General features: G+C 38.0%; 1 pseudogene; it reads left to right on the top strand.

The window, feature by feature from the left end:
• Window positions 1-1,408: 1,408 nt before the first annotated feature.
• On the top strand, window positions 1,409-7,922 carry LOC131033981 (binding partner of ACD11 1-like; annotated as a pseudogene).
• Window positions 7,923-8,200: the final 278 nt, after the last annotated feature.

Raw genomic sequence — 8,200 nt, 5'->3', positions numbered from 1 at the left:
TCCAAGGGTGGTCAGTGGAAAGCCATCTTCAATGCTCGTCGGAAGTGATAAAGAGAAGGAAGGTGATCATTGAGTCATCGATTGGACTTGCGAAGAAAGGAAGCACTTTGCGTAGCTAGAACCATTTGAGTATTCAAGTTGAATCTAGGATATACAAGATCTCTCTTATTCAAGAAAATAAAAATAAAAAAGTAAAAAACCAAAAAATCCAAAAAAAAGTGAAAAATAGATATTCCAAAAAAATCAAAAAATCAAAAAAGAAATATTTCTCGATGGAGCGACAACAGTTTCACAATGAGCAACAAGTTGATTTTCCTCAACTTTGGTGGAGATTAAATACACAACTTTATCCATGCTAATTGTCCGAGTTTGCAAGGCCAGGGCAGTGTAGGATCCATGAGACAAATGAACATGATGAAATGTATTGCTTGAAATACTTATCAAGGATGGAATCGACAGTGCAGGGGAATTATTCTTTTGGGATGTCCCCAAGCTAGAAGCAAAAGAAGGTAGTTTCAACATCCCAGAAAGAAAAGATCCTCTTTCAAGATTCTTATGGATGATTGGGAATCAACTTATTTTGAATGGTGAAATGCGTTTAGAAGGCATATTGCTACCATTATGGTGTAGGATTCATAACGCACCTCACTCCGAATTTAGTTGCTCGGTATGTGAAATGGACATCAACCAAGTTAGATATCAGTTTGGAATGTTGGCTTTGTCCGAGGAAGAGTGTATTGTGAACAGATCTTGGGGTGCACACCTCGCAGCTGAATTCAGGAGAACCTATGAACAAGACATTGCTCCAGCACCTGATTGTGAGAAGATCCAGTTGCAAGTTGAGGATGCAAGATTCCTTAATGATCAATGTGAAGCAGTGAATGATAGCTCTCTACACCTTGTACCAAAATAAGGAAATGATTCAACAACCTTTCAAGAAGGTGAATCATTCCTTGAAGAATTTTCATTTATGCTACAAAAGGATATCCTTGAGAGTGAATTGCAGGAGGTTTCAGATAGCATTCTTAAAGAGGACAATCAAGTTGAGATGTTGAACAAAGAGCTACAAATCATCATAAGTGAGACCGGGTATGAAGAACGAATCGAGGGGGCGCTTAAAGATTTCATCACCACCATATTATTTGAGGGGCCACAGAAAGATCTTATGGAAGAAGTAAAAATGGAATCACAGTCAAAAGAATTTCAAGACAAACAAGTTATGGTGAGTGTTGTGATTCATCATCAGCTCCGACCTCCTGAGACTATGCTTGAAGATGAAATGTCACCAGAGATTATATTTGATCAACTAGAGGAGATGTTTTAAGCTCAATCACTCAAGGAGTCCCTAGTTTTTGAAGATATGCTCACAAAATTTCATGAAGGTGCATGGTTTATGCAAGTTATCACTATGAGAGTAAATAAAGTTGAGCTATTCGAAGGGGCACTAAGCTTATTCAAAAGAGATCTTAGAAGTGAGGATCAACATATTGCGAATGCTCGTGGAATGGTACATCACCAATGGCGACCTCCTAAAGCAACTGATGATCTCGCTTCCGACAATGCATTGAATTACGAGCAAATACTTTCATTCGAGCAAGCATTTCCATCTGAGCCTGAAATATGCCAAGTTGCCTCTTTCCTTAATCTTAGCTTTGAAAGTTATTATGATTTTGTTTATGGGGGTTTTGGGAAAACAACTTGCATTTGGATAGATCATGGTCCTGATGAGTTACCTCAGTTGATTATCTTACATGAAACCTTGCCTGAATATGAGAGATGCATGGTGAGAGCTTGCTTTTATGTATTTAAGGATGAATTTTCTAGGTTGAGAACCATCACCTTTGCCATGCTCCTGTTGCATAACTTGAGAAATCATGTAAATTCATGTACATACTTCGCCTCTTTGAGTTGTGTAAAGTCTAGGAGTCTTGTATATAGCTTTTAGAGTAGGTTTTCCTTTCGTGTGTTTTAGCTTAGAGGTTTTTGAGCCTTGTTCTTAATTTGCCTTGAGTCAATTGGCTTATGATTCCTGAGTGGCTTAGGTAGTTTAGTTGCTTTCTTTATTTCATTGGCTTTTGGTTTGCTTTAGTTTAGCTTGCTCTGGGTCAGTCCATCGGTTGTTTGCTTAGTTTAGCTGTCCTGAGTGGGAGCCTCCATTTGTGAGAAAGATGCCTTTGTTGTTTTCTCTCACACTGGCAACATCTTGGATCTTATGTTAGACTCATTTCCTAGATATCTATTCATGAAGTACTTTTGAATCTGAGGATATTCCTCTCCAACTTTATCATCTGATCAGGACTTGTGCTTGACTTGGAAGAGAATCACTTTCTGTATCTTGATGCCGACATCTGTTGATTACTATATCTTTACACATTAATAAGACTCTGAGTCATTATGGTTTTTAGGCGAAGCTGTGATTAGTGAAAAAACCAAAATATTGCTTCAGCACCACCACAATCCTCAAACCCTAGTAAGCTTCGCTGCTTACGAGCCAAAGAAATTGACAGAACAAAAAAGTAATATCAAAAGAGAAAAATGAGAAAATGAAAGAGAAAAATTTTTTAAAAAGAAGAAAACGAAATGAAATGAAAATGAAATATCAAAATTGGCTAATGGGAACATGTGAATAACTCCATCGGGGCTATGGACGCCCAGCTGGCAATGGAGCAATGTCCGTGAGATTGTGGCGATAACCTCGTCGGGACTATAAATGTCTGACTGGCAGCAAGGCTCTATCCAGGATGCTTATGAAGTTTAGATATACCATGTAGCCAATCACAGGGGAACCAGAAGATCATAGTCGTCTTGTTGAGGGGAATGAATACACTTGCACACACGTAGGTAATCAACAACTAAGTATCTTGATCTGATTCAAGATTCTCCTTCCACTTTGAGTACATTTTCTAATTTCTTGATAAGTTGGGTTGAATTTTTCGGAGGTTCTAAGTGTCAATTGAGTTTTTATCTCTGAAATGTTTAGGAACATTTATTCAAGGTGGTGCTAGATGTTGTGACGTTTTCACACATCGCCCCATTGCAAATGGGGACCCTCACTTTTTCCTTTCTGGGGTTAGCCCTTTTGGTTTTGTTGTTAGTCGTTTTAGTGTCTTAGCCTTTGCATTGAAGGGATTAAGTCAGGTGGATCTCCTTAAGAGGTCATGTCAATTGAGTGATTAGGGGGGTTATTTAGATCATTCCTAGGGTGTTTTTTGTGTACTATCTGATCGCACTTCAAGTTGCTAAATCAAACCTTGGTTCAATGCATAATGTCCTCCTAGGTCCCATCCCTTACATCAAGGACAAAGAAAATTCGCCTTAAGAATTTTGGAATGTCATCCTGATCCTCAAATGTCCCGAAATTTGGCTAAGTCTGGAATGTCATCCTGATCCTGAAATTTGACTAAGTCTGGAAAATTGAAGAATCCTCCAAAAACTAGATTTTGCATTATAACTCCTGGAGGTCTGAAACCACTCTCAAACATCCTGACAATATATATATGGAATATAACTTAAAGTATTATACTTTAATTTTATATTCCATATATGAATTTTGACGGAGAAACTAACATGTCAAATTTCACTCCTGACCCTTCCAGAGGGTCCAGAGCGAATTTCAATTTCGCTCCTGACCCTTCCAGAGGGTCCATAGCGAATTTCCTAATATCTCCCTTCCTGGTCTTAATTTGCCTCATAAACCTTGTCCTTATGGCGTAGTGAAGAGAGAATTGACGTGTGAAACAAAGTGAAGTGATAAAAGTAAGGAATTTGAAGATAATTGCAAATTTTGCTCCTAACCCTCTCAAATTGTCCAGAGCAAAATGTTTTCAAGCTCTTGACCCTTCCAAAGGGTCCAGAGTGAATTTCTCAAAAACATGGATTTTCCTCACAATTTTAAAGCAAATTGCCCTCAAGGTAATTTCCTAAAATGGTTTGAAGCTAAACAAGCAAGCTAGGAGAAAGCTTTCTCAAGGACAAGACCTATCTTACAAATTTCGCTCCTGACCCTTCCAAAGAGTCCAGAGGGAAATTTTTTCAAGCTCCCGACCCTTCCAAAGAGTCCAGAGCGAAATCCTTGGGATAGCCTAAATCCTTGCCAAATCGTTGAAATGGACACCATTTTGAGAACAAGTTGGCTTGAATATGATAGGATAAAGGAGAATGGGCAAGTCCAAGACAAATTGGATGTGAATTGAGCTTAGAAATGTAAATTTTGCTCCTGACCCTTCCAAAGGGTCCAGAGCAAAATTCCTAGAAGGACTCCCCAATTTCGCCTAATGCACTAAAAGAACCTTATTTTAAGCTAAATTGATGGCAAGTGGACTTGATGGTGGTAGAAGGAGGTTTGAGAAGTTAAATACAAGGAAAAGAAAGGAGAAAAGAAGTGTGAATTGAGCCTAAGGAAGAATTTCGCTCCTGACCCTTCCAAAGGGTCCAGAGCGAAATTTCTTAAAATCACTATTTTCCTCCTTGTTCAAACCAAGAAACTTATCCCTATGGCGTAGTTGAGGGATGATTGATGCATATTATCCTTACAAGGTGGATTGGAGCAAAGGAAATGATGGAATTACAGCTAAATGGCAAATTTTGCTCCTGACCCTTCCAAAGGGTTCAAAGCAAAAAAAATTCAAGCTCTTGACCCTTCCAAAGGGTCCAGAGCGAAATTCCAAAAAAATCCTTTTGCTCCCAATTTTGTATCAAGCCCAGTGTTGATTGAGAAGGATTGAACTTAGAGGCATCCTTAGGTATGCATTTGAGTAAGTGGTCGTCACAAAATGTGAAGAATTTGTCATAAAATGCAAATTTCGCTCCTGACCCTTCCAAAGGGTCTAGAGCGAAATTTCCTTGAACCTCTATTTCCTCCTTGTTCGAGCCAAGATCTTGATTTCCAGGACATGGTTGGGAAAGAATTGATATGTACTTGCCTTTGAAAAGTGATTTGAGATAAATAAATTGTGAAAATTGAGCTAAAATGCTAATTTCTCTCCTGACCCTTCCAAAGGGTCCAAAGTGAAATTCCTAGGAGGTCTAATGTTTTAACTAGGTCTTTGAGCATAACCCATTCTTAAACAATTTTGGAGGCAAATGATTTGATCTTGGTCTAATTGAGCAACTTTGTCCAATTTCACTCCTGACCCTTCCAAAGGGTCTAGAGCGAATTTCACTATAGGGCATGTCCGTGGAAAGGATCTTGAGCGAATTTCATTCTATTGCCCTCTTGTTGGTGATTTAAGGTGAGAAATATCATGTTAGAATGAATATATCAAGTATACTTAATCATCCTTTGTTTGTTTTGCAGATTAATAAAATCAAAATGGAAGAGGATCAAGCCAGGACAAGGAAGACCTATTCAAGTTCCATCATCTTCAAGGACACCTCAAAAGCATGGAGGACTCAAGGTGCTTCTAAAATGTTGGAAGACTTCAGGTGTTCAAATAGTAAAACTAACCATCCTCAAAGATTTTCATCCTACTACATGGAGAAACCATAAGATATCAGACGAAGGATCTTATAACACTTCAAGACAAAGAGAGCTACTAAAGAAGGTGACTTGACCATGACTTCCTATCACCATAATGCAAAATCAAGAAGGAGGCTTCATCAAACACATGGGAGTAAAGGGGGTACATCATCCATCAAGTACACCAAGGACAGAAGAAGACTAACCAAGGCACAAACGCCAGACAAGGTGGCATCCAGTCACTATTCCTCCAGTTAGATAGGTCCACCTCAACATGTCCAGATTCAATGTAACTAACTCACTAGTGATGGCACAAACTTCGAGGCACCTACCCCTATTTCCTATTGGTTCTCAAATATTGAATGTAATTTTCTTATTGGCTAAAGGAGTTTGTTATAATTAACCCTAATTAGGGTTTTCATCTTGTAATCCTAGCCATTGATTGTAAATCAATCAGAGCCATCAAATTGCAAAGAGCTCCCTATATAAAGCTTTGGCTCTTCATTTGTAAAGGTTAATAGTTAATAGTTGGTTAATAGCCAAGAGTAAGTGGCTAGAATAGTGAATAGAATAGCAAATAGAATAGAAGTTAGAATAGAGTAGGAGGAGAAGACAAGAAATTGTGAGTTGGTGTCGAATTGTTCAGTTTGATGGTAAGACCTAGCCGAGTAGGACTCCACCTAGTCGTTCATCCATCTTTTGATATTTCTTTGTCTTCCAGCTAGTAGATAGGATTCAAGTTCCAGTAGATTAAATGCTCAGGCATTCGAATGTAAGTCCCCCTATGATTCCAGCATAATCACATCACACCATAAGAGATTATCCACACATAGAGACCCTATATATAAGAACCTTGGAGTCTTCTCGAACGATCCTTAGGCGAAATCTTCAGCATTCCGGGAAACTTTGTTCAAGAGAGGATAAGATACCTTGGTATTTTATTCTGTGTTCGCATGTGCATGAAAAACACATCAACAGAGACGAAACCCTTTTGTCATTAAATCAGTTAGAAATAATTGTTCTTCTTAATTGAAAACCTCTCAATAGTTGTGTCATGTAGTTTTCCTCTTATGGGCTCGTAATTGAACTCATAATTCAGAACCAAATTCTTCGAAATTTGAGCCTACTCAACCCTTCAATCATAACTTCTATAAATAATTCACCTTTTAAGGATTGTGGAGAGCATATCCTCCTACTATATGTGAAAAGGGGAGAGTATTGGGTTTCTACAGTTCATAAGTTGGGGTGATTTATTATATAATTAGACCATTTGTGATCTCTCATAACTAGTGGCTACTCTCAGCGAGAGAACCTCTCCATAAAGGAATATTGAACTCGAGTTTACTAATAAGCATGGGTTAGTGCTTGAGCCTTGAGCTTGGCAAGTTCAAAATTCAAAGCTCGATAATTTCAACCATTATTATTATTATGGAGTGCCCTAGTTTTAGAAATTTTCTTTCCACATGTCAAGAGTAGCATTAAACGGTTTCATGGTGGTTTTGTCAACATAATCCAGACTTATCTAGAATTTGACCCTAGTAAGAGAATTATTTCAACAACTTTTAAAACTTTTCTTGTCACATATCAGGAGAAGCATTAAAGGTTTTCATGGTTGTTTGGTTAACATAATACCCCTATACTTATCTAACTTTTGACCTAGCCAAGAGCATTATTTTCAACACAATTGTGAGTTTTCAAGATAGGAATGTACTTTGTGTCTACAGTTGAACCCTTCTGAAGGATAAAATAGTTTTTATGCTGCAATGAGTTTATACTGAAAGCTTTGCAGGGAGCAACTATTATAGATCAAAAAGTATGCATAGTGCAATGGGGGATTGTGAGGATTCTTTTGATGATTGGAGGACACACTCATGGAGACTTCAACATGACGGTGAGCCAGAGGTATCCCCTTATATGCACGCAATTTTTTGTTATTTTTTTAGCTAAGAATGGCTAACAATACCTTCTGTACAATTAATCTTCTTAGACAAATACAATGTTTGTTTAGGTATGCAGATTATAGTTGTTGCACCATCATTTATTTCTGGCTAGATGATGAATATTATTGTATCTGGTTACACAATCTAGATGTTTTGTTCAAAAACCTCATGGGGCAGTAACCATGGCCCAAGATGTAGTTTCTGCAATGCTTTCCAAAGGGTATATTTGGGGAAAAGATGCATTGAGCAAGGCCAAAGCCTTTGATGAAAGTTATCAGGGCATAGCTAGTGCTACAGCTAAGGTGGTATCTTTGGGCCAGAAAATAGGCATCAATGACAAACTTAGTGTTGGTGCATAATGTATCAAATCTATGGAAGAGAGATATCACGTTTCAGAGGAGACTAAAGCAATGCTTTCGGTTGCAAAGCAAACAGCTAGTAGTGCAGGGTCGGCTATTGTAAATAGCAAGTACTTTTCTACTGGAGCTTTGTGGTTGTCTGGAGTTAAATCCAAATGTTGTTGATGTAAATACAGCTCAGTCTTCCATACCAGGTACCCCCAATTTTTCATTTTTCAAGATGGTTTGGTGATTAAGAGCATTGAATTTCCATAATCCAATTTAGTGAATTTTGAAGAGAAAGTTGTGTACTATTTTTTACATAAATATTTGTGATCACATTGTCTGACTCCAAATGGTTTGCATTCCTCCAATGCCTTGTAAGAACACATTGATATGCAATTTACATACCCAAAATCCTCTTACATGTTCGAGACTCAAATCGGTTTTGATGTTGATTCTTA

This window comes from Cryptomeria japonica, chromosome 7 (assembly GCF_030272615.1).
Source record: "Cryptomeria japonica chromosome 7, Sugi_1.0, whole genome shotgun sequence".
Lineage (NCBI taxonomy): Eukaryota > Viridiplantae > Streptophyta > Pinopsida > Cupressales > Cupressaceae > Cryptomeria > Cryptomeria japonica.
Note: the sequence above shows the minus strand (reverse complement) of the source record. Positions and strands in the feature narration are given on the sequence as shown.